At 38.8% G+C, this 27,239-nt stretch overlaps 1 long non-coding RNA gene across 2 annotated transcripts; it reads left to right on the top strand.

The window, feature by feature from the left end:
* Positions 1–114: 114 nt before the first annotated feature.
* On the top strand, positions 115–26,615 carry LOC138687267 (uncharacterized). Of its 2 annotated transcripts, XR_011326537.1 has the most exons (3): positions 115–927; positions 3,192–3,371; positions 25,186–26,615. It is a non-coding gene; the product is annotated as an uncharacterized lncRNA (long non-coding RNA). The 2 variants fall into 2 exon arrangements; XR_011326538.1 differs by lacking the exon at positions 3,192–3,371.
* The last annotated feature ends 624 nt before the right edge of the window (positions 26,616–27,239 follow it).

Here is a 27,239-nt window from a genome sequence, read left to right as displayed (position 1 = left end):
GACACGGCGCCTCGGGAAGGGAGGGAGCGGGGCGTGAGCGGCGGCGGGGCGGCTGTGCGGGGCCGGCGGGGGCCCGCGAGCGGGGGGAGGAAGAGGAGGGCGGAGTGAGGACGCCAGCAGGGGAAGGGGCGTGCGCAGGGAGGAGTGTGCGCGGGAGGCGGAGAGGGGAACGGGAGCGTGCGAATTTCCTTCCCGAGGCACCTTCGCCTCACGCCGCAGCCCCCGCGGGAGGGGGCAGCCCTGAGCAGGGAGGGGGGCGGGGGGAAGCCGCCGCGGAGCCGATAAAATGGTGTGTGTGAGCGGCGGGGCGAGCTGATCCAATATGGCCCCCTTCGCTGGCAGAAGCCAATCCCGGGCGCGTTTACTCTGGAGGCTCAGGCAGAGGCCGGGCCCGGGATGCGGGGCAGGCCCCGCTGCTGGCGGCCGCCCCCCGCTGAGGAGAAGGCCGCCGCGGCGCTGGCTGGAACGGCGCCCGCCCGGAGTGCCAGCCCCCGGGCGGCGGGGGGAGCGGGGATTTTCCCTGGGAAAGGGAAACTTGGAGCTCCGGCACGTTTCCGAGAGGCGCTTACGCAGTCGCTGTCGGCGGTTTCCTCATGACGAGCGCGGCGGGCGGCCCAGCGCCTCAGGGCAGGGCAGAGCCGAGCCCGCCTCGCCGCCGGGGCCGGGATTCCTGCCGCGGCGTTACCTCACGGGAGGAGGGCTCCCGCGGCGGCCCGCGTGCATACCTTCGTTCGCTTTATTAGAATAGCGGGGGTGCGTTCCACACCTCCGCTCGCCGTACGTAGCCAAGACTCTCTCTCCTTCTCTCTAGGGAGAGCCTGTGTGACCAGGAATTCGGTTAATTTGACCTATTGATGGCATCCCCGGGTTTTGCATTGAAGCCCAAGTACTAGCAGGGAGAGCAAGGAGAAGTCCCGCCTTTCAGAGGTAAATAAAGGTGGACATCAGACAGGGCGAGCATAACCTCAGGCACACCGGATCAAGCCACTTTCGAATGGATCGCTTGAATAGGCTAACAGGGCACGCGTTCCTACGAGATTAACTGTAAGCCTTTCCCTTTACATAAGTTGTTTCAATCATATAAAGCAAACTGCATCAAAAGCCAAGTATTGATTTCAAGATCAAAATTTAGAAGCAGCAGTTGACAAAACACTTAACATTCGCATTATCTGAAGTAACTTTTGAAGAGTCTTGAGCTACAAAGTAGTTACACGACTCCTTTCCCTGTAGCAGGAGACCAGAGTGAAAAGCTGGAGGAGCAAGTTTCTAGCATGGTTGAAAGAATCACTGAAGGGGCTTGCTTGCAGTTTAGCTGTAGCAGCAGATGAACAGAAAAAGCTCTTCAGGTGACCAGTTACAGAACTCTTGCTGAGTTGACCTAAGGACTAAATTGAGAGTTCCAGCAATACAAGAGACTTCCCAATCAGAGTTACCGACACTTGGATATCAGGCCTGGGAGGACTGTATGCACAGAGGTAATGAAAAACCTCATCCTGAGGCTTCCTTCTGTAGTTTGCCAGCAGGGAACTGGGGATATACTTCTAATTCTCTCCAACCTGTTGCTTCTATATTTAGGACATCATTTAAGAGAGAAGTTTGTCATTTTACCCAGTATCAGACTTCTTGTATATCTTATATGCTTAATTATATATTGTAATACATTAATTCATTCAGGGTTTCTAAATCATCAGAGCTTCTGGAGATGCAAGCATAAAGTAGGTTCTTATTCAGCATTAGTTCAGAAGACAAGCCTTTAAACAAGCTACTTTAATGTTTTAGCTTTACAGCACCTTTGTCTTTCTCCTCTCTTAATTCCTTCATGGCTAAAACTTTAATCTTGTTCTCAAGCTGTTCGGAAAGACTACTGTTAATAGTTAAGCTAAAGTTTCTGTACTCACTTTCTTCTTTTAGCCAGCCCTATAGATTTTTCTTCTTTCTAATTTCCTTCTCACTAACAATTTAGAGCAACTTCAAAAAATGAACATACCTCACAGGTGGTTGGTTTTTATGCTAGTGGTTTCTAAAAGAAAACACATATGTCTTTGCTCCTCTAACCTCCACAGAGAAAGAAGCAAACACTTTTATGGAAAGAAGGCAGCCTTTACCCTTTTATTAGAATTAGCCAGCTAATTGTAGTACTTCCTTAATAAAGCTATCAACACTATTTTAACATTGTTAAGGGCCCCCAGCTGTAGATAGTGTGAATGGTAATGTCATAAGTTGAGAGCACAGGCTTAGAATGATAAATCACATGAATGACTGAAAATAGGACCATGTGACTGGTTATTCTGTTGCTCAAAAGGACATTGAATCTCATAAACACTTAATGTCTGGATGGATCCTCTTAGAATTTAGAAAAAAACCAGGTTACTTAAATGTACAGAGTTAACTGTTGATTTTTGGTTTGGGCTTCATTTTCTCAAACATGTCAGTATCTCATCAGTTTTGAAGATTGCTTTTGTGCAGTGTTGAAGTTTCGTTCTATCAAAACTTCTGCCACTTTATATCACCACCCCAAAATCCTACTATTGTTTCAAACAGTTGTAATTTTAGCAGGTTTTATATGTTTTGAGATCTCTGTTTTCTCAGCACCACTACTTTACAATGTAATTATATTGCCTTGATCTGTCATAGCATACAGATGACTCTTCTAAAATATTGGGTTTGGTAAGAGTGGAAGAATACTTTGTCCCTTCCCTCCTTTATTTTCCATAAATATTTTTCTTCAGATGTTGCATGTACAACAGAGTTAGAACACATGTGGTTTTTATGTTCTTGACTCCCACAGAACTATAGCAATTTATTCTGCCTTAGGATTTACCATGTGTGTGCCTTGTAACACATTGTAGCCTATAAAGGGAGAAGTCTGTGTACTCAAAACAAGGGCACTCATCCTTTATCATTCTGTGAGCATGGAATAAAATTTTCCAAGACAAAACAGCAGAGGAAATCAGTTGTTGCACTTGCCTGGATTCCTGTACATTGATTATCCATGGAAGTTGCTGCAGGTGTATTCAGGTCAGGGCTGGAATGAAGTTCACATCCAACTGAATCAGCTGCTGAGATTCCACTGTTGCCAGAGTGACTGCTTTGATCCCTCTCAGTAGCCACTCTGTGTGACTTGGGACAGCAAAGAGCAGCTGTCTGCACAGATTGCTGCTATTAGAGCAACTCCTCATATGTCTTTGTAGGCACAGTCTAAAAGCCTGGTAGGAATCTGTGATGCAGGTGAAGACTTATAGTGCCATGCAAACCGAGCCCTTGCTGAGGTGTTTTGGCTGCTTGGTGCATCGCCTCTGCAACCTGCAGCATGAATAGGAAACAAAACACTTTCTCCAGATGACTTTTGGAGCCATTAACAACTCTGCAAGGTGAGGGTAAGCTCATGTCATTTTACCTCTGAATACATTCGAAGTTGTAAGTTCCCAGGCAGTTCAAATTGGGGAGCTCTGCTTGTTTTGTTGTGCTGTTGGCTAGCAGTTTGTACGTTTGTTTGATCTGGAATATACAGTGGAACTCCTGCAAGGAGCAGCTATGCTGTACACCTGCACATGTGAAACACTGCAGATGCAAAGTAAGTATATGGAAGCAGATGGTTTCTCTCGTGGCCTTGCAGAGGCAGGTGTGAACCAGGGTATGGTTGTAAGTCTTTTTAGATTAGGACAAAATTTAATTATTTTGACTCTGTGTGTGGGAACAATTGTGTCCAAGGGTATGGATCAGAAAGAGAAGCTGTAATTCTGAATATAAACCTTTCATATTGTGATAAACAACTACAAATTAAAATCTGTTTGCTAATTAAATGTGCAAGTATCTACTTTGTAAGATGGAAATCTCTTGGCAACTAGAATGTTTTACTCACGGGATGGTACGTCCTAAAAGTTTACCTGACCGCTGGATACTACTGATGTAAATTGATTAAACCTGCAGTTAGGATATCAAAATGCTGATTTCTAAAACTGCTTCCATTGCTGTTTCCTCAAACACCTACATCTCTAGTTCGATTGTCTGGTTGCCACAATGACAGCCAGTGACAAGTACACTGTTAATTGATAAAACCATAATGATAGTACTATAATGAGGTCTGTCATGAAATAGGCAGTGTGAAAGAACATTTTAAATCTGATCTTACTGAAAAAGTATTTTTTTACTAAATTGTGTTTTCATTAAGAAATCAAAAAAGCATATTTTGGGGGGGATTGCTGGCAGTAACCAATTTTAGGTTTTGTCAAAGGTTTGCTGCATTGTCTTTTGAGAGCAGAGAAGTTCATATCTTGATAGGCTGAGGCCAGTTTGTGAATCTGGGTGTTGAGAGTTAGGAGATTTGTGAATTGGGAGTTGAAAGTGTGGTCTGTGAAGATCATGTTCAAAGAAGAGAGGTGATACAGGACCTCTTCTAGGCACTTGTGTTAGGAAGAAAGTAGCTCTTTAAGGCCAGAGTTGGAGGTTTTGATGACCAGGTGGAGCACAGGACTGAAGGCCACCTGACTATCTTTGGGCTGCATAAGACAACACTGAAGCCTTGCAATAGTTTTCTGTGGAGTGGTTGAATGCAGAGGAGTTTCCAAGAAAGAAGGAAAACAGTAATAGCTGTAGAAATAGCAGGTAAGAGGTTTTATTAAAGCAGAAGCATGCTGCAGATATTCTGTTGTCTTTAAAGGCTAGAGGAAGCCTGGAAGTGGCTTAATGATCTGATAATAGGGTGAGTATTTTGAATTGTGCTAGTAAGTAAGATGCTGAAGCGAATGCAGTAGTTGGAGCCTTTTAAAAATGCTGTTTCCTGGTTTTATCTGCATTTCTCTTCTCTTTGTTTCTATTTATAGAAACTGAATGGATATGCCATTACTTGATTTTTGAATGTAGAGCTTAGAGTGAGTGTAGTATTCTCTGTGAAGTTTTATGCTGTTAAATATTTTTTACTAAGATTTATTTATTGTAGGACTAACTATGTTTTTATTATCCCTGGCTTGGCTTTAAAGGTAGCTGGAGTTGTGAACTGCTGCTTGACTTTGGGAAAACTTCTAGGATATTCTTAATTAAGGACTAAGTAGCTCTTATGAGGAGGAGAAAGGAGAGGCAGAGCATATGAGGGATTTGAAGTAGAGGTGTACTTTTTGGTTTTTAGTAAAAAAAAACTGTCCTGGAGGTGTCTGGCTCCTGACTGTGAGATGGTAACCGGTCTCCTGCTGGAACTGAATTCTTTTCTCTGCTGCTGTTTTCCTTTGCTTTTTTCTTTGTCAGTAGAACATGCAAAGAGCTGTTTTTAGGTGGTGTGAGATAAGACTGTCTAGTGTCTATTTAAGTAGTTACAGCCACAGGGTTTTCTTTGTAAAGATGGATAGAGGATTATTGGTAACAACTTCTCCCTGTTGCAGGTTTTTGGTGTTCTTACTCGTGAAAGTGATAAGCACAAACTATGGGAAACTCAGATACATGTTAAAGATATAAAGCTGTGATGAAAATTTGGTAAGGACTGGGAAGAAAGGGCACTTTATGTGGAGCTTTATCTAATTCCAGATACTACACAGGGAAACTCTTCAGTTTAAAGGAGGCTTAGAAACTCTTCGGGTAGTTTGAGTGTACAAAACAAAATGTGAGTAACTAGTTTGTCAGCTGTTGTATTCTGGGACTGTAGTAGGGAAGGAACCATCCTGAAGGAAAAACAAAATTATAGTTAAGGACAGTTGCACTATAAATAGGGTTCCTAATCATAATTAATAGGTTTGTGGGACTTGGCTGTGTAGCTCTTGACGTTCTAGCTTCAGGACTGTTTTGCAGTCCAAAACTAGCTGTGAAATCAGATAGTATTGTGGCCCCTTAAAATTGTCAGAAAACATAGTAACTTGTGAGTACTGGTATGACTTATATACTGGCCTCTCTCAGGCAGCTCTGAAAATTCAGCTGGAAATACTGTTTTATGTAACGTGGACATCCATATTAGTATGCATAGTGTTACCAGTTGTGAGCAGCGTATGAAGTATGTCCCTAAAATGTTAAGTTTTAATGTAGTAGTACTTTGGTGTAAAATGCTGTTTGTTTCCTGGCTTTGTGAGTTATACTGCCACAAAACAGGCAACAAACTGTGAATATTAATTATATTATGCTTTACTCTTAATTCCCTTTTACTCTTTATGTGATACTAAGCCAGTGAAATAAACCCAGGAAATTGACTTGTTTCTTATAGGGCAGCATGCATGTATTGTGTCATGAGAGTCCTATCATCACAGATAGGTGTTTGAAGAGTTTGGGTTTGATATCTCAGTTTTGTGCGAGGCGTTCATTTATCTGATGTGACTTGATAAAGCAGAGCATGACTGAGCGGTATGAATGGGTGCTCAAAACCAACCATACAAGACTACTTTTTGTTACTAAGTGTAGAAAGCTTCTTCTGCCCTCTTGTGGTCTTTGTACAGATGTATTTTTGCTCTGAAGCTGTTAGAACATTAATTTTCCTTTAAAGCTGAAGTTTTAGCTGCCAGTAAAGTTGAAGATGTCCTTATTCTGGTAGGCCAGAGCTAATGTTGCAGGATATGGAGTATTTTTCTATGATAAAATTACTAGCTTTATGGATGACAGGAGAGCAGTGGATGTCACTTAACTTTTGCAAAGCTTTTCACACTGTCTCCTGCAGTATTCATGTCCAAGTTAGGACTTTATGCTCTGAATGGGTAGATAATCAAATGCGTGGAAAAGTGGATGATCAGGCGTGGAGAGTGTGTAATACTCTGTACAAATGCTGGTAACAGAATACCAAAGGGATCCATACTGAGACTAGTTCTGTTTAATATCTTTATCAATTGCTTGGAGGAGTTTGCAGGTGATGTGAAAATGGGGGAGGACCAGTTGATGTGCTCAATGACAAGACTGCCATTCAGAGAGCTAGACAGGCTAGAGGGCTGGCAGGAAGGAACTTGATTTCCTGAAGCTTGTTTTCTAATACCAGATCCCTAGAATGTCTTCAGAAATCTGTGTTATCTTGAACATGTTCAGAAACTTGTTTTGTAAATCTGAATAATGTAACATGCCAAACCAACTAGTCAACTTTTTGTTTGAGAAATGTGGATTATCATTGGTTGCTTTACAAAACTTGCAATGAAGCTATGAAGCAGTGATTCAATCTCTCGTCAGTGTTGGCTTCAATAAGTAAACCTCCAGTTTGCACTGAGGTGATAGCCAAGTAATCATGAACCTGAAAACGAGGATGTGTTCTTCATAATTCTGTATTGTTAACTTAGACTAAAACTCATCTGCTCTCTGACAAATTTAAAAGAATAAAAGTTAATTTTTTTGTGTCAGTCATGCATTGCATTTTTTAAGTGAACCATTTTCCATTTGCTTTTAATTTGATACATGTGGAAGCAAGATCTGCAGTTTGAGACCTCTGCACAATAAATTTGGTACTATGTAAACCATCAGTAGCATATAGCTTGTGCAAATTGTTGTCTTGTGAATTGCTAAGGTATTGTGGAGTAACTGCTAATATTACCAAATTCTGTAAACTGTGTAGTTGACTACTTAAAATATATGCACTGCAGTAATTTACTTGGATAACCTGCTCTAGACCAGAAATCTTGTTGATCTCTATAATACATCTCCAGAGTGGCTCTGTGTGACTGCTGTGCCTGCCATACAATTTTCAGTAGGGTACTGATTGTGAAACTTCTAAACCAAAGAAGTTTTACATCCATGTGCCCTGAAGTATCTTCTCCTGAGGACTGATACGAGGTAAACTGTGTGGGATTCAGCAGTCATTTGGCGAAAGTGATTTAGGCAAGTCCTAGTAAAGCCCAAGTACTGCAAGAGCCACGCAAGCAGGCTGCAGCCGTCCTGCTTATCTGCAGTACTGAAACTGTCCAAGAGGGAGCTGAAGGCAGAACAGAGATGTGGCTGACTGCCAGTGGTTTTAGGAAGTCACAGGAGAGAAGTTTTGTTTCATTGGGGTTTTGCAGCAATTTGGACCCGTGTGCCTAAATTCAGTTGAAATAATTCTTTGGATCTGGTCCTAAACAAATTAAGTTCCCTTGGACTTTGACTCTCTGGGCTGAAGTCAAATATTTAACATCTGCTTACAAGTGATTAGTTAATGTGGTAAGATGAACTTTTAAAGATTTGTGAATGTTCTGGCTTGGATTTCTTGTGTTAAGCTTCATTTCTGTGAAACTTCTTTAACAGTCATGAAGTGCAAGGATAGGGTGACATTAAACTTAAAGGCCTTTTTAAATGTTACGTGTGGAAACCTTACTGAAACAGTTACATGCAGCTTAGCCTACTGGTGATTGTCTTTCTTCAGTGGTTGACTATTACTGTATACAGTAAACCAGATCTATGCAAGGGAAATAATAAATCTGAGGGTTTTAGCAAAATATTTATTGGCATATAACACGATGTCACTTTTCAGAAAGTTAATTCTGACGTGTACTTCCTAGGCAACAGAATCAATTGTAGGGTACTGTTTGTGGTCCTTCTGTGTCACTTGTTTAGTTTTGTATTGGTGCCCTAAAACTTTAGTAAATTTTCAGATCTTTGTAACTGACCTTGTATTTTGTAATGCTGTGGAATACAAAAATTGACCTTGGGATGACTGAGAGTCAAACTGCTGACTTTTAGTGAACTTCTAACTGTAGTTTACTAAAAACAAAATCTTAAATATTTGTTCTATCCAACTAGCTATGGATATGCATTGCCTATACAGACTTTTATCACTATCTTCTAATTGTTCCCTATAGACATCTAGGAATTAGGATTGCATTTTTGCTATACTGTGTTTGACTGTTTGATTGCTTTTACTCTCCCTACTACAAACCCTTTTCCTTCCTTTTTTTTAACTTCTACCAATAGTTACCTTTCCTTCCAGTCCTTGTGATAATGGCTCCAAGAAACTGGTTTTTGGTTTCTCCTTTTTTGAAATTAGGAATAAAGAAATTGTTCTATTTAACTTTTTACTAGGTTCAGTGGAATTTAAATTTACTTTTTTTTTAATATGAGCTTCTTTATCTGTTTCAGAACTGTTAGATGGAGGAGGTGTGTGCATGTATATATAAATAATCTTTTTAATAAGTGCTGTGCTTCTACTTGAGAAAAGGCAGTTTGTAGCACAAATGCTGCCCAACCCTCACAATACCAATGCTAAAACTACTTCTGCAAAATTGAGATTTCACTGCTCACAAGAGGGCACTGCAGCTTTACTTTTGTGCATGTTATTGTGAGCAATGAGATCTAGCAACAGAAAGGCAAATACTGTCACTCTCCAGCAGAATTAATTTTTAAACCAAGCTCTTATCAATAAAGATTGCCAGCTCTTTTTTAAAAAAAGAAATTAAGTTATTGAAAGTAATGCAGAAATTGGAGTTGAGAGCTTTGAAATGGAATGTCCTTTTGTCAGCTTCAGGGTCAAAGTATTGTAGCTGGTGATGACTGACTAAGGCAAGCTACATAAAGAAATCTGTGATCTCATTTAAAAGAAAAAAAGGAAAGACTGTCTGACTGTAATGAGCTAATTTATTTACTTATCAAAGCCTTCAGTGTCATTAGACAGCTCAGTAGGCAAGTCATCCTAAGAAGAGTGTTCACTTAGTAAAGATTAATTATAGCCTCCAGCATATCAAGTTTATTATGTCCAATAAGTATGGCAAACAGCTGGAGGAACATGTTTGTCTTTACACTCGATAGCATTCTCTTGCCTTAAGGTCTGACTCCTGAAAGAATTATTAGTTGTTGTGGGTGAATTGTTCCTAATTCTGCAAACTGGTTTTTGGTGTGTATTTAATTCTGTGCTTTAAGGAAAACAAAATGAAGGTATTGGGTGTGATACTGAAGTTGTCAATACCTAACTTTTTAAATAGTGTCTGAACTCTGAAGTGGAGTGCTTTTTTTGTATTGGTTACCTTTAATCCACGCATTCATTGGATTTAAACTTCTGGTCTAGAATGGTGTTTCTCAGTGGAAATACGGAAGACTGGCAACCCATAAATGGTTGGACTTTTAGGGTCTACCTGCTGAAGACATTAATTTTAACAAGCTAGTTTTACAATTTTCCATAATGGCTCTTTCGCTTCTGAAATTACTTCCCATTGAATGACATAGAAACTCATGAACTCTAGGTTACAAAAAAGCATATATCACTGAACAGACAAGGCAGGTTTGGAACCAAATTCTGTGAATAGCTAAAGGTGTCATAAAAATCTACTGAGAAAAACTGTACTTTATATATAATGTCTTACATGCTTTTGACAAGTATATATACTACGGGATTGTAACGGGGGGGAGCTGGTAAAAGCTAATAGAGACATTCAAATATACAACGGGAGAAGAAAGATTACTGAAGAAGTGATTAAGAAGTGGTGTAAGGTGCTTCAGTAGAGTAAGGGAAGCTTCTGATAGCAAAATGAATTTAAGATCTCAAGAACAGGATTTAGCTGAAGAATTACTTTTTTTTTATGCAGTGCTGTGAAAGTAATGTCAAAGGAAGATAATTTTTGGTTTAAACGATAAGAACTTCATATTGGTGAGAGGTAGGGAAAATTATTTTGAGTTTTGGAAGTTAAGCAGACTGAGCTGTCAGGATGGACTTGTTACAGTGCAGTTTTGAAATGGGGAGAGCAGTTTTAAATAAGAATGTGTAGATAAATAATGCATCAAGAACAGGTAACAGTCAATGGGTGCCTAGTTGAGTTTTTTTTTAATGTTGTATGGCTGCTGTCTATGGCACATGAGTGTGACTTACTAAATTTGATGTGATCCTATGTGGGAAGCAATAAATCACAGTAGTGTATTGCAGTACACTTGCAAATCTAGGCACTGGCATTGCTATGATCTAACTTGAAAGTACTAACCAGCCTGAATAACTCACTCCCTCCCGATGAAGAGCTACTAAGTCATGATTAAGTCTGCTGTGTGAGGACTGGAATCTTGATTCCAGCTAATGAGCCTAGTTTGCTAACAGGCTCATGCTCTAGATTTGGAAGTTCTGCTTCAGTACCTTGTCCAATGGTACTGTTAAACTTGGACTCTGTTGCTGTTTAGACCTGTGTTGAAGTGGACTGTTTCAAGGTAGTGCTTGAAAGAAGTTTAATTAAACAACAAATTAATTCAGAAGCTGTGGTTTTGGCTGTTAAACCCTTCTACTTGCAGCAAGAATCTCTGAACCTTATTAGGTAAAGCATTTATTTCTGAACTGGAGCTGATAGGCAACCTTTTTCATCACTTATGAAGAGTGGTCCTTAAAGCTGAAATAGCAAAACTGAGTATTTCATGTACCCAACATTCTTGCTAATGATAACATTAGGAAGATATTACTGGAACACAAGAAAGAAAGAAAAAAAAAAAACTTCCCCTATGAGACAGTCTGCCCCAAAAGAGAACACAACTACAGGAAGTATTTAATAAAATACTAGAATGTCTTACTTTGCATTAATAGAAGAGCCTCAGGGGAAAAAAAAACCAAAACCAAAAAACAACAAACCATTAAACCTATTGTCAGTATGTTTTTCCATAATTCAGTTTGTCTTTAGAACTAAAACATCTATTCAAAGGTCTGTGTTGACAATATATTGCTGAGGTTTGTGGTTTTCTATTTCGAGCCATATATGACCCTACAGGGCTCAGGTATTTGACAAGCTTGGGAGAAAAATAGTCTGGTTGTCTGAACTTATTCACATATGTTTAAGTATTCCTGTATTCATTTGATTAATTTAACTCCAAGTGGAAGGGCTAATACACATTTCATGTCCCCATACATTCCACATGCCTCTCTTTGGCCGTCACTAGTCCAGTCCTCTCATTTTGTGTACTGCTTCTGATTCTGTCTCTACAGATAATCTTGTATGGACTTTTTCTGCTGAGAAATGATCACTCAAGGTGCATCTCTGTTACTGTATGGAACAGCGCAGTGTTTAAGAGGGAGGCCCTAACGGATGGAGGAGGCTCTGCTTATTTGGGATACAGACTGACTCATTTTGTAATCCTAAGGCATGGGTTGTGTTGTGTTTCAGTGCAAATTAGTTCTCAGGAATCCTTGGTCTCCTAGTGTGTGATTACTTTCTCTGACACCTATTCCCTTGAGACTTCCCCTTTACCTGGCTCAGCAGCTACTCTTAGCAGCTTACCCATTTTCTCCATTTTCAGTAGCTTTGCCTGTTTTCCCTTTTGTTTATTCACCTCTGTTTTGGGAGCACCTCCCTACCTCTTAAAAATTATTCAAAATGAATTGTGAAGTGTGTTCTGCTTGGCTCAAAGAGCAAATGGCCGTGAACAGACTGTCTGCTGAAATCAGGTTCCATTGCCTTTTGGGAAGAGCATTTTGGCCATGGCGTATTTTCTTAGCATGTGTAGTGCAGTTTCTACAGAAGTATCAGAGTAGCTTTCCTCATGTGTTAGGTGGCTTATTTGCTCTGTAGTAGCTGCTGACTAAACTCTAGAGAAAAAGATCAAGGACTTCACCAGAAGGTGTTTCATTAAGTGAGCTGTGTATTGGGACTTAAGTCTTCTGGTTTCTATTGACAGGACTGAGTAATTGGACTCCATCTCATCAAGAAATAGGTGAATTTGAGTGCAACTGATGGAGTTGACTTTGAATCTAGGTTTTTCTGCAAAGTTAGGGTCTGGTTCTGCAGAGCTGAAAGGATTGATTCACTTCATCAGCAGTCCTCTATAAAGTCTATTGGTCACATGTGAAAACTTGCCAAGAGATGCAAAATAATAAAGAAACTAATTCTCGATTGCCTAGGCCCTCTCTGGTTAAAGGAAAACTCCCTATAACTTTCTGGTAGTACTGTGAAATTGCTACTGCTGAAGCTTATAGGTCAACAAGAGCTTTCTTCCCCCAAATTGTTTCTGATTAAAGTACTATAATCTCTGAAGTAATTATCACTGTGGTGATAGAGTTTTCATGTATTGTTGAAAAGTAAGTGTGGCCATATTGGTTTTGAACTTGTGGTTGAAAAGCCTAGCTTGATTTATTTTTAAGGGTTACTGATGCTTCATAGTAACTGAAGACCTTTCCATCCTGTAATACACTGTTTATCACAGTCATGACCTGTCACACTGATGGAGGGCTTGGCAGGGGCAGCACACTATTTTTCTGTGTATTTATCTGACACCTGAGGCATGTCGCTAAAGCACTGATTTCTCCCCTAACTTGTCATGGTCTCTGACTGAAAGCACTTGTGTGACCTTTGCCAACCAAATTGCAGACATCTTTCAGTATCTTTATTTGCAGAATTTTGTTATCTGTTGTCTATGGCTAAAATATGTCCATGTCATAAATCTCCCAGTAGAAAAAAAAAAAAGATGAATGAGAGGACAGTTTTTCTTTTAAACTTAGTGCCGTGGTTTAACCCCAGCCAGCAACTAAGCACCACACAGCCACTCGCTCACTCCCCTGCTCACCCAGTGGGATGGGGGAGAGAATTGGGGGGGGCGAGGGGGGAGGAAGTAAAACTTGTGGCTTGCGATAAAGACAGTTTGATAGGACAGAAAGGAAGAAAATAATGATGGTAATAACAACAATAATAAAATGACAATAATAATAGTAAAGGAATTGGAATATACAAAACAAGTGATGCACAATGCAATTGCTCACCACTTGCTGACTGATGCCCAGTTAGTTCCTGAACAGTGATCTGCCCCTGCCCCAGCCAATTCCCCCCAATTTATATACTAGGCTTAACATTGCATGGTGTGGAATACCCCTTTGGCCAGTTTGGGTCAGCTGTCCTCGCTGTGTCCCATCCCAACTTCTTGTGCCCCTCCAGCCTTCTTGCTGGCTGCGCATGAGAAGCTGAAAAATCCTTGACTTGGTATAAACACTACTTAGCAACAACTGAAAACATCAGTGTGTTACCAACAACATTCTCATACTAAATCAAAAACATAACACTGCACCACATACTAGAAAGAAAACTAACTCTGTCCCAGCTGAAACCAGGAAACTTAGTGATATGTTTAGGTAGTGTTATAAAAATAAAACTTCAGAGTGCAGTAAACCTGCAGTGGGTTGTGGTCTGGCTTTCTAATTTTTTGTTATGCTGTTTCTGACTCCAGAGGTACTGTTCAGGCTGTTGTTGTCTGTCATATCTTGCAGGCAGATGCTTGCTGGCATGTATAGAACTTCTAATCTCTCATGTCAGAATGGGATTCTTCCAAGATTTATAACATGTATTCAGCAGAGTTTTCTTGTTTAATCTTCCAGAGAATGATTTAATAAATACAAACTGGCCAAGTGTGTGTGTATGTACAGCAACCAATAACACCAATTAGGTAATATCAAACAGTGATTATTTTAGTTGCAGAAAGTTGAACACACTGTCAAATATGAAGAAAGGCACATAAGTACTTTGTGCTGCTTTTTGTAGTTCATTTAAGTTACCTTCTATTATGTTCAATTTTGCAGTAGTTTAAGTACATAAACTTGTTTTGTAGCTACTCTAAATCTTTGCACCGTCAACTCAGTAGAATCTGATTTGTATAACAGCGCTATAGATCTAATTGTTTTGTAAGGATTTGTGATCAATAGGTATAACTCATGGGCAGTTGAAGCTTTTGAGCATGAAAGAACAAGAGGTAGAACATGGTTGTTACGAAAATAGCTACACTGGACAAAGCACAGTGGAATGCTCTGTGAGGAAAAAAATAGTGGACAGAAGATATGATTGGACAGATTAAATGGATGTTCAGTCTCTCTGTTGTTTAGGAAGGGATAAAAGAAAATAACCCTCTGTTCAGAAGGGTATTGTTGACTATATTGACTTCAATTTATTTTTTTTAACCTGCAGCTCTTTCATGACTGTGCTGAACTAACAGCACTTTTCTAAAAACCATAACCTATATGCATTTTTTTTTTTTTTTTTTACCAGTCTCATTGTCAGGTTTGAACCTGCTTGTTTATTTCCAGCTACAGGAGTTGACCCCTTTAATTCAAAGGTTGTTCTTAGACTAAATTGGATTGAATACCACTCTGTTCTAGCTTTCCTATGAAAACAAAAACTTGAAAACATGGGAATGTTAAGGTATTGGTCTTGGAATTAATTTCTGAATATTTATCATCTTGATATTCATTTTTAATGTGCCTCATCTTGAAAAGAGGACAAGGCTACTAATTATATTCTTCCATCTGCTTCCAGCTCCTTAAATGTGCTCAAATTTAACTTAGTTTCGTTTTTGATGTGTAGTTAAATCATGGCCCCAGTGAGTTCATGGCAAGTCTTCTGATCTCAGCAAAATTAGTCAGAATTTCAACCACTGTGTAGAAACCTTAGTTAAGTGAATGAATACATGGTTCTGGATCTCAGCTAAGACTCATAATACAGATGATGCCCTTGGTATGAAGAGTTCATGGATGGCATTTGGATTTGGGTAACAGATTGCAGTGGCTTAAAATAACAAACTCCAAAAGAGCTGATGAAAATATTGAGAGTCCTGATAGCTGATGAGATGTAATGTCATGAGTGGCTGATGTAGAATAGCTTAAGTTCTGATTCTGAGTTGATCAGGAAGAATTATTTAACTTAAATACCCTTGGTAATTTGAAGATCTGGAACAGTAAAGCTTTCAAAATACTACTTAAAACCTTGATTCACAGTTTTGCAGTAGGTGTAACATCTTGGCTGGTGTCAAATTTGGTGGCCTCAAGTTGTGATAGAGTAGTGTTGTTACCTTTTTTTATTACTACTTAAGGTTTTTCATCTGGTGACAGGCATCTGTCTGTTTAGGAATGCTGCTTCCCAACCATAAATAGTATGTTTGATATAGCTGCTTATATTAATGTCTAAAGCTCAATAATCTCTGTAATAACTTCAAATAATGGAGCAACTGGAGCCACAAATAAGCTTAGCTAGAAAAGGTACTATGAAAAATATATTGAGATGAAATTTTAAAAGCTCTGAATAGACCAAACTTGTGGAATTGATCAGTTTGTCCTAATGCTTAGCAAGTTATTACGCAGATTCTGCAGATCGTTAACCATATAAACCTACCAGATATTGCTCTGTAGCACTTTGTCCACAAAAATGCTATGTTAACAATAAGACAATATTTCTTGATATATCTAAGGTAACTAAAGCAAAACTTACAAATGAAGAAGAATTGGGAAGGCAGTTGAGAGAATTGTGTGCCTTTATTGGAATGTAGAATGGGAATTTCTGGGCTATGAATCTGTGCTCTAAGATCCCACTGTGAGCTTTTTGGGACTTAAAATAGTTGGCTTTTTATGTTGGTGCTTTCCACCCTGAATTGGTAAAGTTTCCAACTGTTTCATGAGCCGCAAGAAGATGCACTTCCCCCTCATTATCAGCCTGTGCTTTAGTTTGACTTTTCTCTGAGCTCAGCCTTTTTTCCCTATCCTTTTTGTTTTTGCCTTTTCCCTCATTGTGTCCCAAACATGATAGAACCTGTCTCTATGCAGGTTCTATCACAGGTAAAACTGCAATTTTTACATTGAAATCATGGTCTTTGTTCCAAGCTATCAGTTTGCTTTCTGCTTCATTGTTAGAGGAAGGTATACTGTTTAGTTAACTATTAAAACAGTCTGAAGTGGAAGTGATCGTAATTTAAAAGTGTGCGTCTTAACATCTCTAACAGATACAACTATTCACTTCTAAATGTTTGTTCTTATGTCCTTTCACATGCACTGCTTTTATGTTTGTCTTTTATTTGACGCATTATTGTAGGCATTGAGTATTAAAGCCATACTTGAACATCCAGTTTTTTAGACTATTCTGCAATGCTGAACTAGTATAGTGTAATAGACTATTGATGCTCTGCTCTAATGCATATTTTGGAATTGGGACATGTATGTTCTAGGTTTCAGGACTTTTGAAAAACTATGTTTGCAAAGCAAAGCATGTAGAATGCAGAGAGGAAACTGGAAAATAGAAAGACTCCTTTTCAAATTCGTTTTGTACTCTCTTTTTGGTTTGTGTGATAATGGAATATTGTGAGTAATTGGGCAGGAGGGGTGGGGAAGAAAAGCAGGTAAAGTAGCTTGATGTGTCCTGTTATAATAAAAAGAATAGTGTTGTTCTGTGTGTCTCCTTATTTTGTGTTTTTTTTTCCTACCCTCTGTCTACAGGACCTTGTTAGGTGGTAAGCTTTCTAATAGTTAGCAGTCATTGCTAAGAGGATACTGTGATTTCTTTTTGTGTGACAAACCACATAAGATAAGGCCTAATGCTGTCCCTGATATTCAAGGACACAAAAGAACCCTTGTTCTAGTAAATCTGGAAGGAAGGTCTGTGTCATCTGGCTGATAGAGAATACTTGTCAGATCATTAATGGAAATTATTTTCAGTTTGCAGTTCAGGCTAGGTAGCAAGACTTCCAACGAAACAGAAAACAAGTTACGTTGGATGATAATTTAATGTGGGAAATTTCTAGTGTGTGGTTTTTTGTGCAGAGGTAACCTTGTATTCTGGCAAAATAGACAAAAGCTTAGAATCTCAGGGTCCTTAACTCTATCATGTCATATTGTAGGCATGCTGTTTCTCTATGTCTTTCTCCTTCACCTGGAAGCTGGCAGAAATTTGGCATTTAACAATTTAGTGAGATACATTTCCTGCTGATGTTAAAAAAGCACACTCAAAGCTTAGAGAGTGATGTAGCTCACTTAAGAATTCTAAAAGCTCAGTTCTTAAAATTAGTTCAGTGAAATTGTCAAGTACTATAACATATTTACTAGTTTGACAGACTTTTTTTCAGCCAGCCAAACACAGCTTGTGTTTCTAAAGAGAGAACAGATTGTCGTGGTTCCTTCTCCTTAGTGTACAGAAACACAGGCGTATTTGACAGCAACAGAACAGCACGTTAAGATTGAGACACAAAGATAGGCATATATGGATGAGTCTTCTGTTGAGCTATTTACCATCTTACTCTTTTAGGTAAATAAATAGCAAATAGGCATTCCTTTGAGAGTATACTGCTAAATTAATCCTGGATATCTACTAATTAAAAATAATTAGGAAATAGTCTCTTTTCATATTGCTATTTGGATCTTAAACAAGGCTGACTTGATATGAATTTCATAGCAAAATTTATTAAGGTTACTTATCTGAGGTAGGCAGACCACTTCTCAAAGAACCATAATTAATGTAAGTACAGAATGTTACCAGTCTAGTTTAGCCATTCAAATAAAAAAAAAACCAAAAAACAACAAACCTCTGATAAATAAAGAGGGATGACAGTATGTACTCTATGTGCCACTGAATGTTTTAATGCTTCTTTGTATTTTCACTGGAAATGCAGAACACGTGGGGGAGGAAGTAATATATTATAGCATCCACAAAATCTAAATATCTTGATTATGTACCTGTGAAGTAATTGCAGTTCATTTTTCTTGCTTGGAAGTGCTTGACTGGGTGGATCTGGCTGCTGGTGGTCAAAAACTGCTAGTCAATAGGAGGAAAATCATAAAAGTACTAGCTAAACACATGACAGAAGGCAATTCTCCTGAAAATGTCAATGAGCCTTGTCATCAGTGTGCAGTGCTGAGTGTACATTATCACTGGAGCAGTGTACAGGTATATTTCATATTATGGACACATTTTTCAGGCAAGCTAAGGAAACAGTGTGCTGAGCCTGCTTGCTGTGGGAAGATGCAGCTGTTTCTGATGTAGAATTTGTGCACACAGGGATTCAAATTGTTTGAAGACTGCTGGCTTTTCTCCAAGAAGTTGAGTCTTCCTGCCCAAAACCAGTTGTAGGTTTAATATCTTATTGTGTACGGTAGTTGTAGTATGAAATAAAGCCATAATGTATTTCTGCACAATCCATTTAACTAGCCTGAAATATTTAAACACCAGATTTTGCTTTCCAGTAGACCTATATTTTTAGGGTTCACATCTGCAAAAACTTCTAATTCATTACTTATAGTAATGAGCAAGAACTCTTTCAGTTTAGCTGTTTGATTAGGTGGTGTAGAGGCTTGCCTTGTATATTAGATAAACCATACTTGTTCAAAACTGAATTATCTCTTCAGTTACTGTAACTGCCAAAGCAAGTCAATGTTTGAGCTAGGTACAACACTAAATACTAGGCTGAGGACCCTGTATTATATGTGAGCAAATTCACCACTTTTTTTATAAAGACACTGGGGGATGTTCCTATGCTACTCAAATAAATGTGTACCTATTAAATGAAGAAATCTTTAGAAGTCTTAAAGTTTGTGGGTTTTGTTTTTTTTTTTTTCATTAGAGACTTGTAAAAACTAATATGATCTATTAGAACAAATTCCACTGAGAAAAGTTGGAATGAAGATGAAAGCAATCCTTATTCTCCAGAGGAAGCATGACCAGGGTCATATAGGTCACTGTAGGGTCTTCAAAAACAAAAAAAAAAAAAAGGGAGTTTAGTGTCCTGCAAAGCGCAGTAGAGGTGGAACCAGCACTGACTCTAGCATGCAACAATCCAATGGTGCACACCATCCTCCTGCTGCGTCAAATGTCATCTGCTCGTCACACCGCACTGAAGCCCAATTCTGCTCTACCGACTGAGAGGACTTTGCACCATCCCTCCTGCCCAGACAGACTGGTATGACAGATGGAGCCCAGAGCTGGAAACTAAATGAACTCAACAAACATTTTATGAACATAACCCATGAACTAAAGAACTGATATCTCTGTGTGTGTATACTTATATATATATATATATATCTATCATTGTTCATATGTCTCAAAGGGATGGAAAGGTGGTGATGATTGATCAGAATGTAACTAAAGGTATGGGAACTGAGCATGACATCAATGGTATAGAATAAGGGGTGGATACTGTCCTGGTTTCAGCTGGGATGTAGTTAACTGTCTTCCTAGTAGCTGGTACAGTGCTATGTTTTGAGTTCAGTATGTGAAGAATGTTGATAACAGTGATGTTTTCAGTTGTTGCTCAGTAGTGTTTAGACTAGAGTCAAGGATTTTTCAGCTTCTCATGCCCAGCCAGGGCACCTGACCCAAACTGGCCAACAGTGTATTCCATACCATGGGACGTCCCATCTAGTTTAGGAACTGGGAAGTGGGGGGCAGGGATTGGCCGCTTGGGGACTGGCTGGGTGTTGGTCGGCGGGTGGTGAGCAATTGCCCTGCGCATCATTTGTACATTTCAATCCTTTTATTACTACTGTTGTCATTTTATTAGTGTTATCATTATCATTATTAGTTTCTTCTTTTCTGTTCTATTAAATCGTTCTTATCTCAACCCAGGAGTTTTACTACTTTTCCTGATTTTCTCCTCCATCCCACTGGATGGGGGGGGGGAGTGAGTGAGCGGCTGCGTGGTGCTTAGTTGCTGGCTGGGGTTAAACCACGACATTTAGCTAAAGCTGTTAAGAGTTGCAAAAGATATGTGCTAGGTGAATGGGGATGCCACATTCATGTGCATTATGTGACTTCTTAAGCTAGTCTCTCTTGCTTGTTTTAAGTTCTCTCAGTCTATCCTAGGTAAATTGGGACCCAGAAGTCTGTTTCTTAGTTCCCTTTTGTCTTCATAATAAAATTCTTCAGCTACATTTAAGGCATTGATTGTATGATTATTACTTTATGATTTAAATTATCATTTATTCAAACATTAAATGCTTTGCAAAGGTTGTGCCAGAAAGCGTTCTCAATCTGCCCCTCAAGAGCTTGAAATGTTTCTTCCATTACTGGATTGTATATCTGTAATTCATGTAGCTGACTCTTTTCATAGTTAACTGGGTCACTATTCCTAGACTTCTTAAAATATTAGAATTTTAACACAGGAGTTCATAAACTACATTTTGAGAGACATGCTCTTTAGTCAGTTTCTGACTTCTTATTTTAAGTGGTTTGAAGCTTTCACTTCCCAGTCAGCTGCTTTCTAGTTTTTCCTCAACCAGATTAATCTGTCCTCCTTGTGGCCCTCATTGCTTATAAGTGCATGTTGACTGTCACCTTTAGACTTGTCATGGGACTTCCTACAAAGGCTTTAAGAGGAGGTTTTCTTCTGGTTTTAGGGGAGATAGATGGAACCTGTTCAACTCAAATCTTGGGAGAAACACAATGAAACTGAGACTGCTTTGTAAATGAGGTCTACTAGGCAGCCTTTAAACTTTGGAGATGATGGGCTAGTTATGAGATGAATCAGGTGATCTCCCTTACTGTCATGGGAAATAGAGTATAAATATACTCAATTAAGACAACACAACATGCTCAGTAATATGTTTCAATGTAGAGTTTTCTCTGCTTTCAGGGCACTTCCATAAAAGCAGTTGGTCTGTCGAATAAGTAGACGAAAGAAAGATGTCTTGCAGTTCATTTATAGAAAATGTCTTAGTTAATTTATTCAAAAATAGTGAAGTGGTCTACTGTATGGTTAAGTTTAGAATACTTGCTCATTTGTCTGGCTGTTATGCACTTCCAGTTTTGAAAAGGAAATACAGGATGGAAAAACTAGTGTTATTACTATGGGAACAATAATGTGCTGCAATTAAAGAGAAGCTAGTGGTTGCTGTTTAAGTTTGTAGCACATCAGTACATCAACTGTTGCCCGGATACTACAACAACGTGCAGTTAGACTGTAGTAGAGGGAGGCCAGAAACTTTGAGAATGGGATATAAGTATAATTAGTGACACCTTAAGCTGTTTTCAAATACTCTTATATAAAAGTGCTTCTGCATTTATTGTCCAGTTCTAATATATGATGCTTGCTGTCTGAAATGCACTGAATCTTAGGCTACTGCTACAAGCAGGGCATTAGTACTTTAGCTGAATGATCTCTCATTTTGAAGAAGCCGGTTTTGGAATTTTTCAGTATTTTCAGGGATATAATGGAAAGTCTTACAAAAAAAACATTCCCTTTCAACAGAGGAAGGAGTAAATGTGTTAAATCAAGAGGTGTTCCAAAGAAATACCTGACTCTGAAAGCTGGCAAATCTGTGTTTGCCCACTATTGCAAACAAAACTGAACTAGAAGTGGAATGCAATGAGAGCAAAGTAGTCTTAAGTATCAGGACAGTGTAATTATCTAGGTACCTCTTATCCATAAAAAGTTAAGACAGTGTCATCTCTGAGCATGTCTTATTTTTATTAAAAGATACTGTGATAAGTCCTGTAAAATTGTAATCATTAGGTGCAGCTCTTGTGACTACCATAGCCTGTGTAATATTGCACAATCAACATAGTTTTCAGCTACCATCTAGTGGGGAATTTGAGATAGTGTTCTGAAAATGCAGACTAGTAAACACTCCAGAATCATTAGTACTTTTACAGGTATTATACTTTGGGGAACCGCTGAGATTTTTGACTGATTGTAGTCCTTACAAGTAAGACCATTCTGACTCTTAAGGCCTACCTGAATTAAAAGGAGGAACTATAGTAAAGTGGATGAAGCATACAAATGGTGAAATGCAGAAGCATAGAATTGTATTCCTGGGTTTTCCTTACAAAACCAAAACCGACCCACGTCCCTTTAGAGTTTGAATGCTTCCATCTTCGTCTCTTACATTTTTGGAACAGGCATGCTGGATTAAGTGAGTCTGGCAGATAAAAATTCCAAAGTTGCTTTGTCATCTAGCATATACATACAATTAAATGGAAGAGTAAAGCACTATGAATTAAATTTCCAAAATGGGTACTTAAACCTGCATGTACCTCAGGTATTTTTTTAATGAAGTATGTTTTTCCTGCTCCGTTTACTTCCCAATGCTTGTAGAGGTAAGTGGTTGACCAGGTGTTCCTAATGTTAGTGGAATAAAATGGAGGGTAGTAGTGATGTAAACAAAAAAATAACTCTTGCTTAATGGCAGTTACTAAAAGAGAACAAACAACATGAGCCTCAAAGCAGAGAGTGATGTTGCCTCTGGTGGTAACTGGTCAGAGGCAGTAATCCAAGAAGCATATGGAGTCAAACTCAGTGCGGTGCTGTTCTGACTTGCTTCAGATGTGCAAATCAGTGATCCCCCCTAATTTGGGGCAAAAAGAGTGCTTCCTTCACAGAATCTTAAACACCGTGCAGCAAATTCAATAGCCTCTGCCTCAAAAGGACTGAAAATGAGTTTCCCTATTTATTTCCATTGAACATCTTTGAGGCACATGTTAACCTTGTTCTTCCATATTAACATCAGTCTTCCTTTCACACTAAGACAGCACACCTTTAGCATCTAGTGATGAAGCTTACTGATGCAGCTTTCACTATATCTAGAAGATATGGGCCTACTTAATCCCATACAGCCAACCCGTGCTTGTCACTTACATTAAACGAGTAGCTAATCATTAAAGGAGTAGTGCATGTGTATGGCTTCATTTGTGGTGGACCTCAGTCTGACAAACTACGTGTAGCGACTTCATTTGTGGTGGACCTCAGTCTGACAAACCACACGTAACTTGTAAGCCAAGCTAACTCCCAAAACCCACTTATGCTGGATGTTTCAGTATTGCCAGTAATAGTAAAGATGACTGAACAGGGGTGAAACTCATCCTGGTTTAGAGGGTTTGGCTGAAATGCACTGGTTTTGTACTGGAAAGAGAAAATGGGGTCCTGGACTGTGTTTAAAAACAGTGAGGGAGTAACTGCAAAATGTTCCAACACAGCTATAGCTCTGCTCTGCTTCTTCCCCATACTTCCATTCAGATTTTTTTTTTCTTTTTTTGAGCTGCTGGATGCTGCATGCCCTTTGATCAGCTGAGGTTAAACTAGCTCTAGCCTTGGAATGGAAATGATTCTCGAACTTCCCTCCTAAATTCTTTCTTTTCTGACTTGGTGGATGGGTCTTCTACAATTATCAAAGTTCTTCAGAGGTTGTTCTCTATTGATCCCTGAGTGTATTATGGAGAATTGCTGCTCACCTTCAATGCATTGCTGATTGAGTGCTGTGCAGGAGGGAGGATCTTCCTGTAGTCAAATATGTATTTGCGGAAGCCCCTAGGATACACGTAGAGCTGTAAGTTGTAGTACTGTTGAATGCTTCTGTAGAACTACATAGTTCTGTAAAATAGTGGCATATTTTGTTTAGCTAAATACATGTCTGCGGTTAACTGTTTAAAAAAAATTGAGAAGGCAGGTTTTTTTCATGGGGAAACAAATGATGTCTGTATGTACATGAGGGTACTAAAGGCTTGTAGTTAGTTTGTAGTAGATGATAGTATGAGCCAGTCACTGTGAACTTATCGTATACCACTTATTAGAAAATTTTGTCTGCTGGGTTAGAATGTAAGTTGGTTTGTTGGTTTAGAATCTGGTAGAGATGTGCTATTTGACATGATTGAGTTTTGAGTGTATGCATTCAGTCTTGCTTTTCAACTGAAAACTTCAAGATACTCCAGCATTTGAGTGATTTTGGGGGGTATTTTTTTGTTTTGTAATTCTTAAAGCTGAGATTCAAGCTGATATTTTAAGAGGGTTTGGGCATATGGACTTCTCACTTCTGAGAGACTAGCATCTCAGGCAAGGTGTCTCCCAACTCTGGGGGCTTTTTCTTGTGGCTGGTAGTAAGAAAAACATTTTATGAGTAAGCTTGAGAAGGTCAGAAGTTGTTGCATGGTGCTAAAATGAGCTCTATAAAATCACCTACTTAATAATGGCTTTAGTAATCACTCTGCTACTGTTACTTCACAGCTGTGTTGAAATGGAAGCCTAATTTGTCAACAGGAAAGACCTGCCAATAGTCCAATTTTTTGTTACAAAAGCTATGTTTAACATGATAATTTCATGACTGAAATGAAGAAACTGGATTGTATAAGTGAATTGAGCAAATTATTTATCCCTCAAGGATGGATCAAGGAGTTCTATTAAAACTAGCATTGGAACTTGAAAGTTGCAGGCTTGAAGCCATTTAAGCAACAGGAAAAAAACTGTGGAGATATTACTGTTTATTTAAAATACCTGGTAGATATATAGTAGTATAGATTATGATCCTGAAGATGTTTACGTGATTGTACAGACTTGTACTTTGACAACATAAACTTTTCCCTCTAGCCAGACCCTGTTTCCTAGTACTGAGCTTTAGGATGTTTAAAAGTTAAAATAAAGTGGACTTCCTTGGGCAAGGCAATTGTGAGTTACTCTGTTAAGAAAAAATATTAATGAAGAACAGTTTCCTAGTCTGAAAACTTGCTCTTTATTAGCCAGTGCTTGATTGACAGGATCAGTGGGTTGTCAGAGAAACCAAACATACTTGCTTTTAACAATACAATAGGGAAGGCTATTTAGCTTGGGTTCCTTTCCTTGTTCTTCATTCCTGCAATGCAGGGAGCCTTCTATAGACATCCTAAGAAAAATCCTTTCATTGACTGTTTAAGACCAAAATGGGCTGCAATACCAGTAGGAGCATGACAGTAGTGGAATCTGTTCAGAAGCCTGGAGGACAGCCTGAGGAAGAAGAAGAAAATGAAGATCCTGGCACAGAAACAACTGCTGATGCTATCCAGAATTTAGTTACAAAGAACAGTGCATGCGACAGAACAAGCTGAAATTGGATATTGATGTGCTCCAAATACAGACTGTAACTATGAAGCAAGCAACTTGTTTATTGGCATTTTGTGCTTGAAGGGATTGATCTTTGTGTTACTGACACTGTGGAGTTAAAGGCAAGTTTCATATTGGATATCAAGGAAATCTGCGTTTACAGACAATGGTGTGAGATTGCCATCTAAGCTGATGAATTTCCTGCGATAAATACTCAGGGAAAACTGTATGTTGCATGAGAAGCCTTGCCCTCAACATAGCCTCCTGGAAACTTGGGCTGAATCCAAAGTAATCTCACAGAAATCAATGAAGCCCTAAATCTCAGGCATTAACTGATTTTAAAACAAAACCCAAAACATATGTGTATGTATCTCTTTTAATTCTCTGACTCTGAAACAGTTTCTATTGCAATAACTTTTAAGTATAAATAGTAATAACTTTCAGATTATTCAACAAATGTAATCTAAGAAACATCTCACAGAAATCTATTTTAGTATTTAAGAACTGAAGTACATGTCAAGTTCTGTCTATGCTCAACTGTACAAGTTGATCCATTCACCTATCTTCATATTTAGTAGATAACTCTAATGTATCTGATCATAATGAACTCTACTGTAGCAGTTTAAAAATCCCGATTATAATCGATTTTGATTCTTCTTGATGCAAAGACTTGCAACAATTTCTTTACAGTTCTGTGCTTAAAGACGTAACTGAAGTAAATTACTGTTCTAACAAGGCCTATACCATTTGTATTCTAGGTTGATGGGAATCTGGCTAAAATTTACCTGTTAGATATTTGGTTTCTTCCATTATTATTGTCTGCACTAGAAGATGTGCATATCCAAGATACACACTGGTGGTGTAGATTTCTTTGTGGACTAGCCTATACTTCTAATTGTTTCTTGTAATAAAAAGAAGTCTGACAGTTCTTAAAGCTCTTTCATTATTTAAGTGCTTGTGAGTAATGCTTATGTATATTTGTTTTGAGAAGATGTAATCTGAGTTGTATGTCCATTAAAAATGTTGAATGGTGTGTATTTCTTTAATGAAGGTATAAAACGAACATATAAATAGAGCTTGTAACTCTAGATAACTGGTGTATTTGCAGAGCTGAGTGGTTGTTCTATAATAGCAGTGAACTTCTGGTGTTTTTGATAGCTATACATAACAACTGAAGAACAATAAAATCTGTTCAGGAACCCTGTTTTTATAAATATGGCAGCTTTTAAAGTTATTTGGGTTGCCTATTAATAATCTGAGCCTGGTATCTGGTAGCTATGCCGGAAGAAGGTAAGAATATCTTAATTGCTTTGAACTAATATAGGGAGCCTGCAAATGAATTGATTTTTAAAAAAGTATGGTGAGCTGGAAAGGAGCTTCTAGCTTTTTCTAAATTCTGAACAAGCTCTAGTTTAGTCATGGGACATGACTTTGACATGGCTTTGACTCCCAAACAGGCATATACACAAAATGCTTGGCTGTCCGCTTAAATATCTGAGGATGAGCTGTTTCTGAGGGATGGTGGTATATTGCCTCAAACTGAGTGGAGGACAAAGTTTGTTTATTAAGACAGGTTACTTTGGATGGTGGGGAAGTTACTAAAGACTAGAGTTTTTTTGTTTATCAACTGTTGAGTTGTTTGGGGTTTTTTGTTCTGTCCTTGAATGATGTATCAATCTGGAGGCAAAAATGATTCATTAGGTTAGGTCAACTAACAAGTAAAATCCTGTAGGTGAAAATACTGTTTTTTCTTAAATCAAATCCTTGGAAATACTTGAGCCATATGTCACTCATTTGTGTTTAGAAAAAGTAGTATTTCTCTCATATTCATGTATCCA

This window comes from Haliaeetus albicilla, chromosome 10 (genome assembly GCF_947461875.1).
Source record: "Haliaeetus albicilla chromosome 10, bHalAlb1.1, whole genome shotgun sequence".
Taxonomy (NCBI): Eukaryota; Metazoa; Chordata; class Aves; order Accipitriformes; family Accipitridae; genus Haliaeetus; species Haliaeetus albicilla.
Note: the sequence above shows the minus strand (reverse complement) of the source record. Positions and strands in the feature narration are given on the sequence as shown.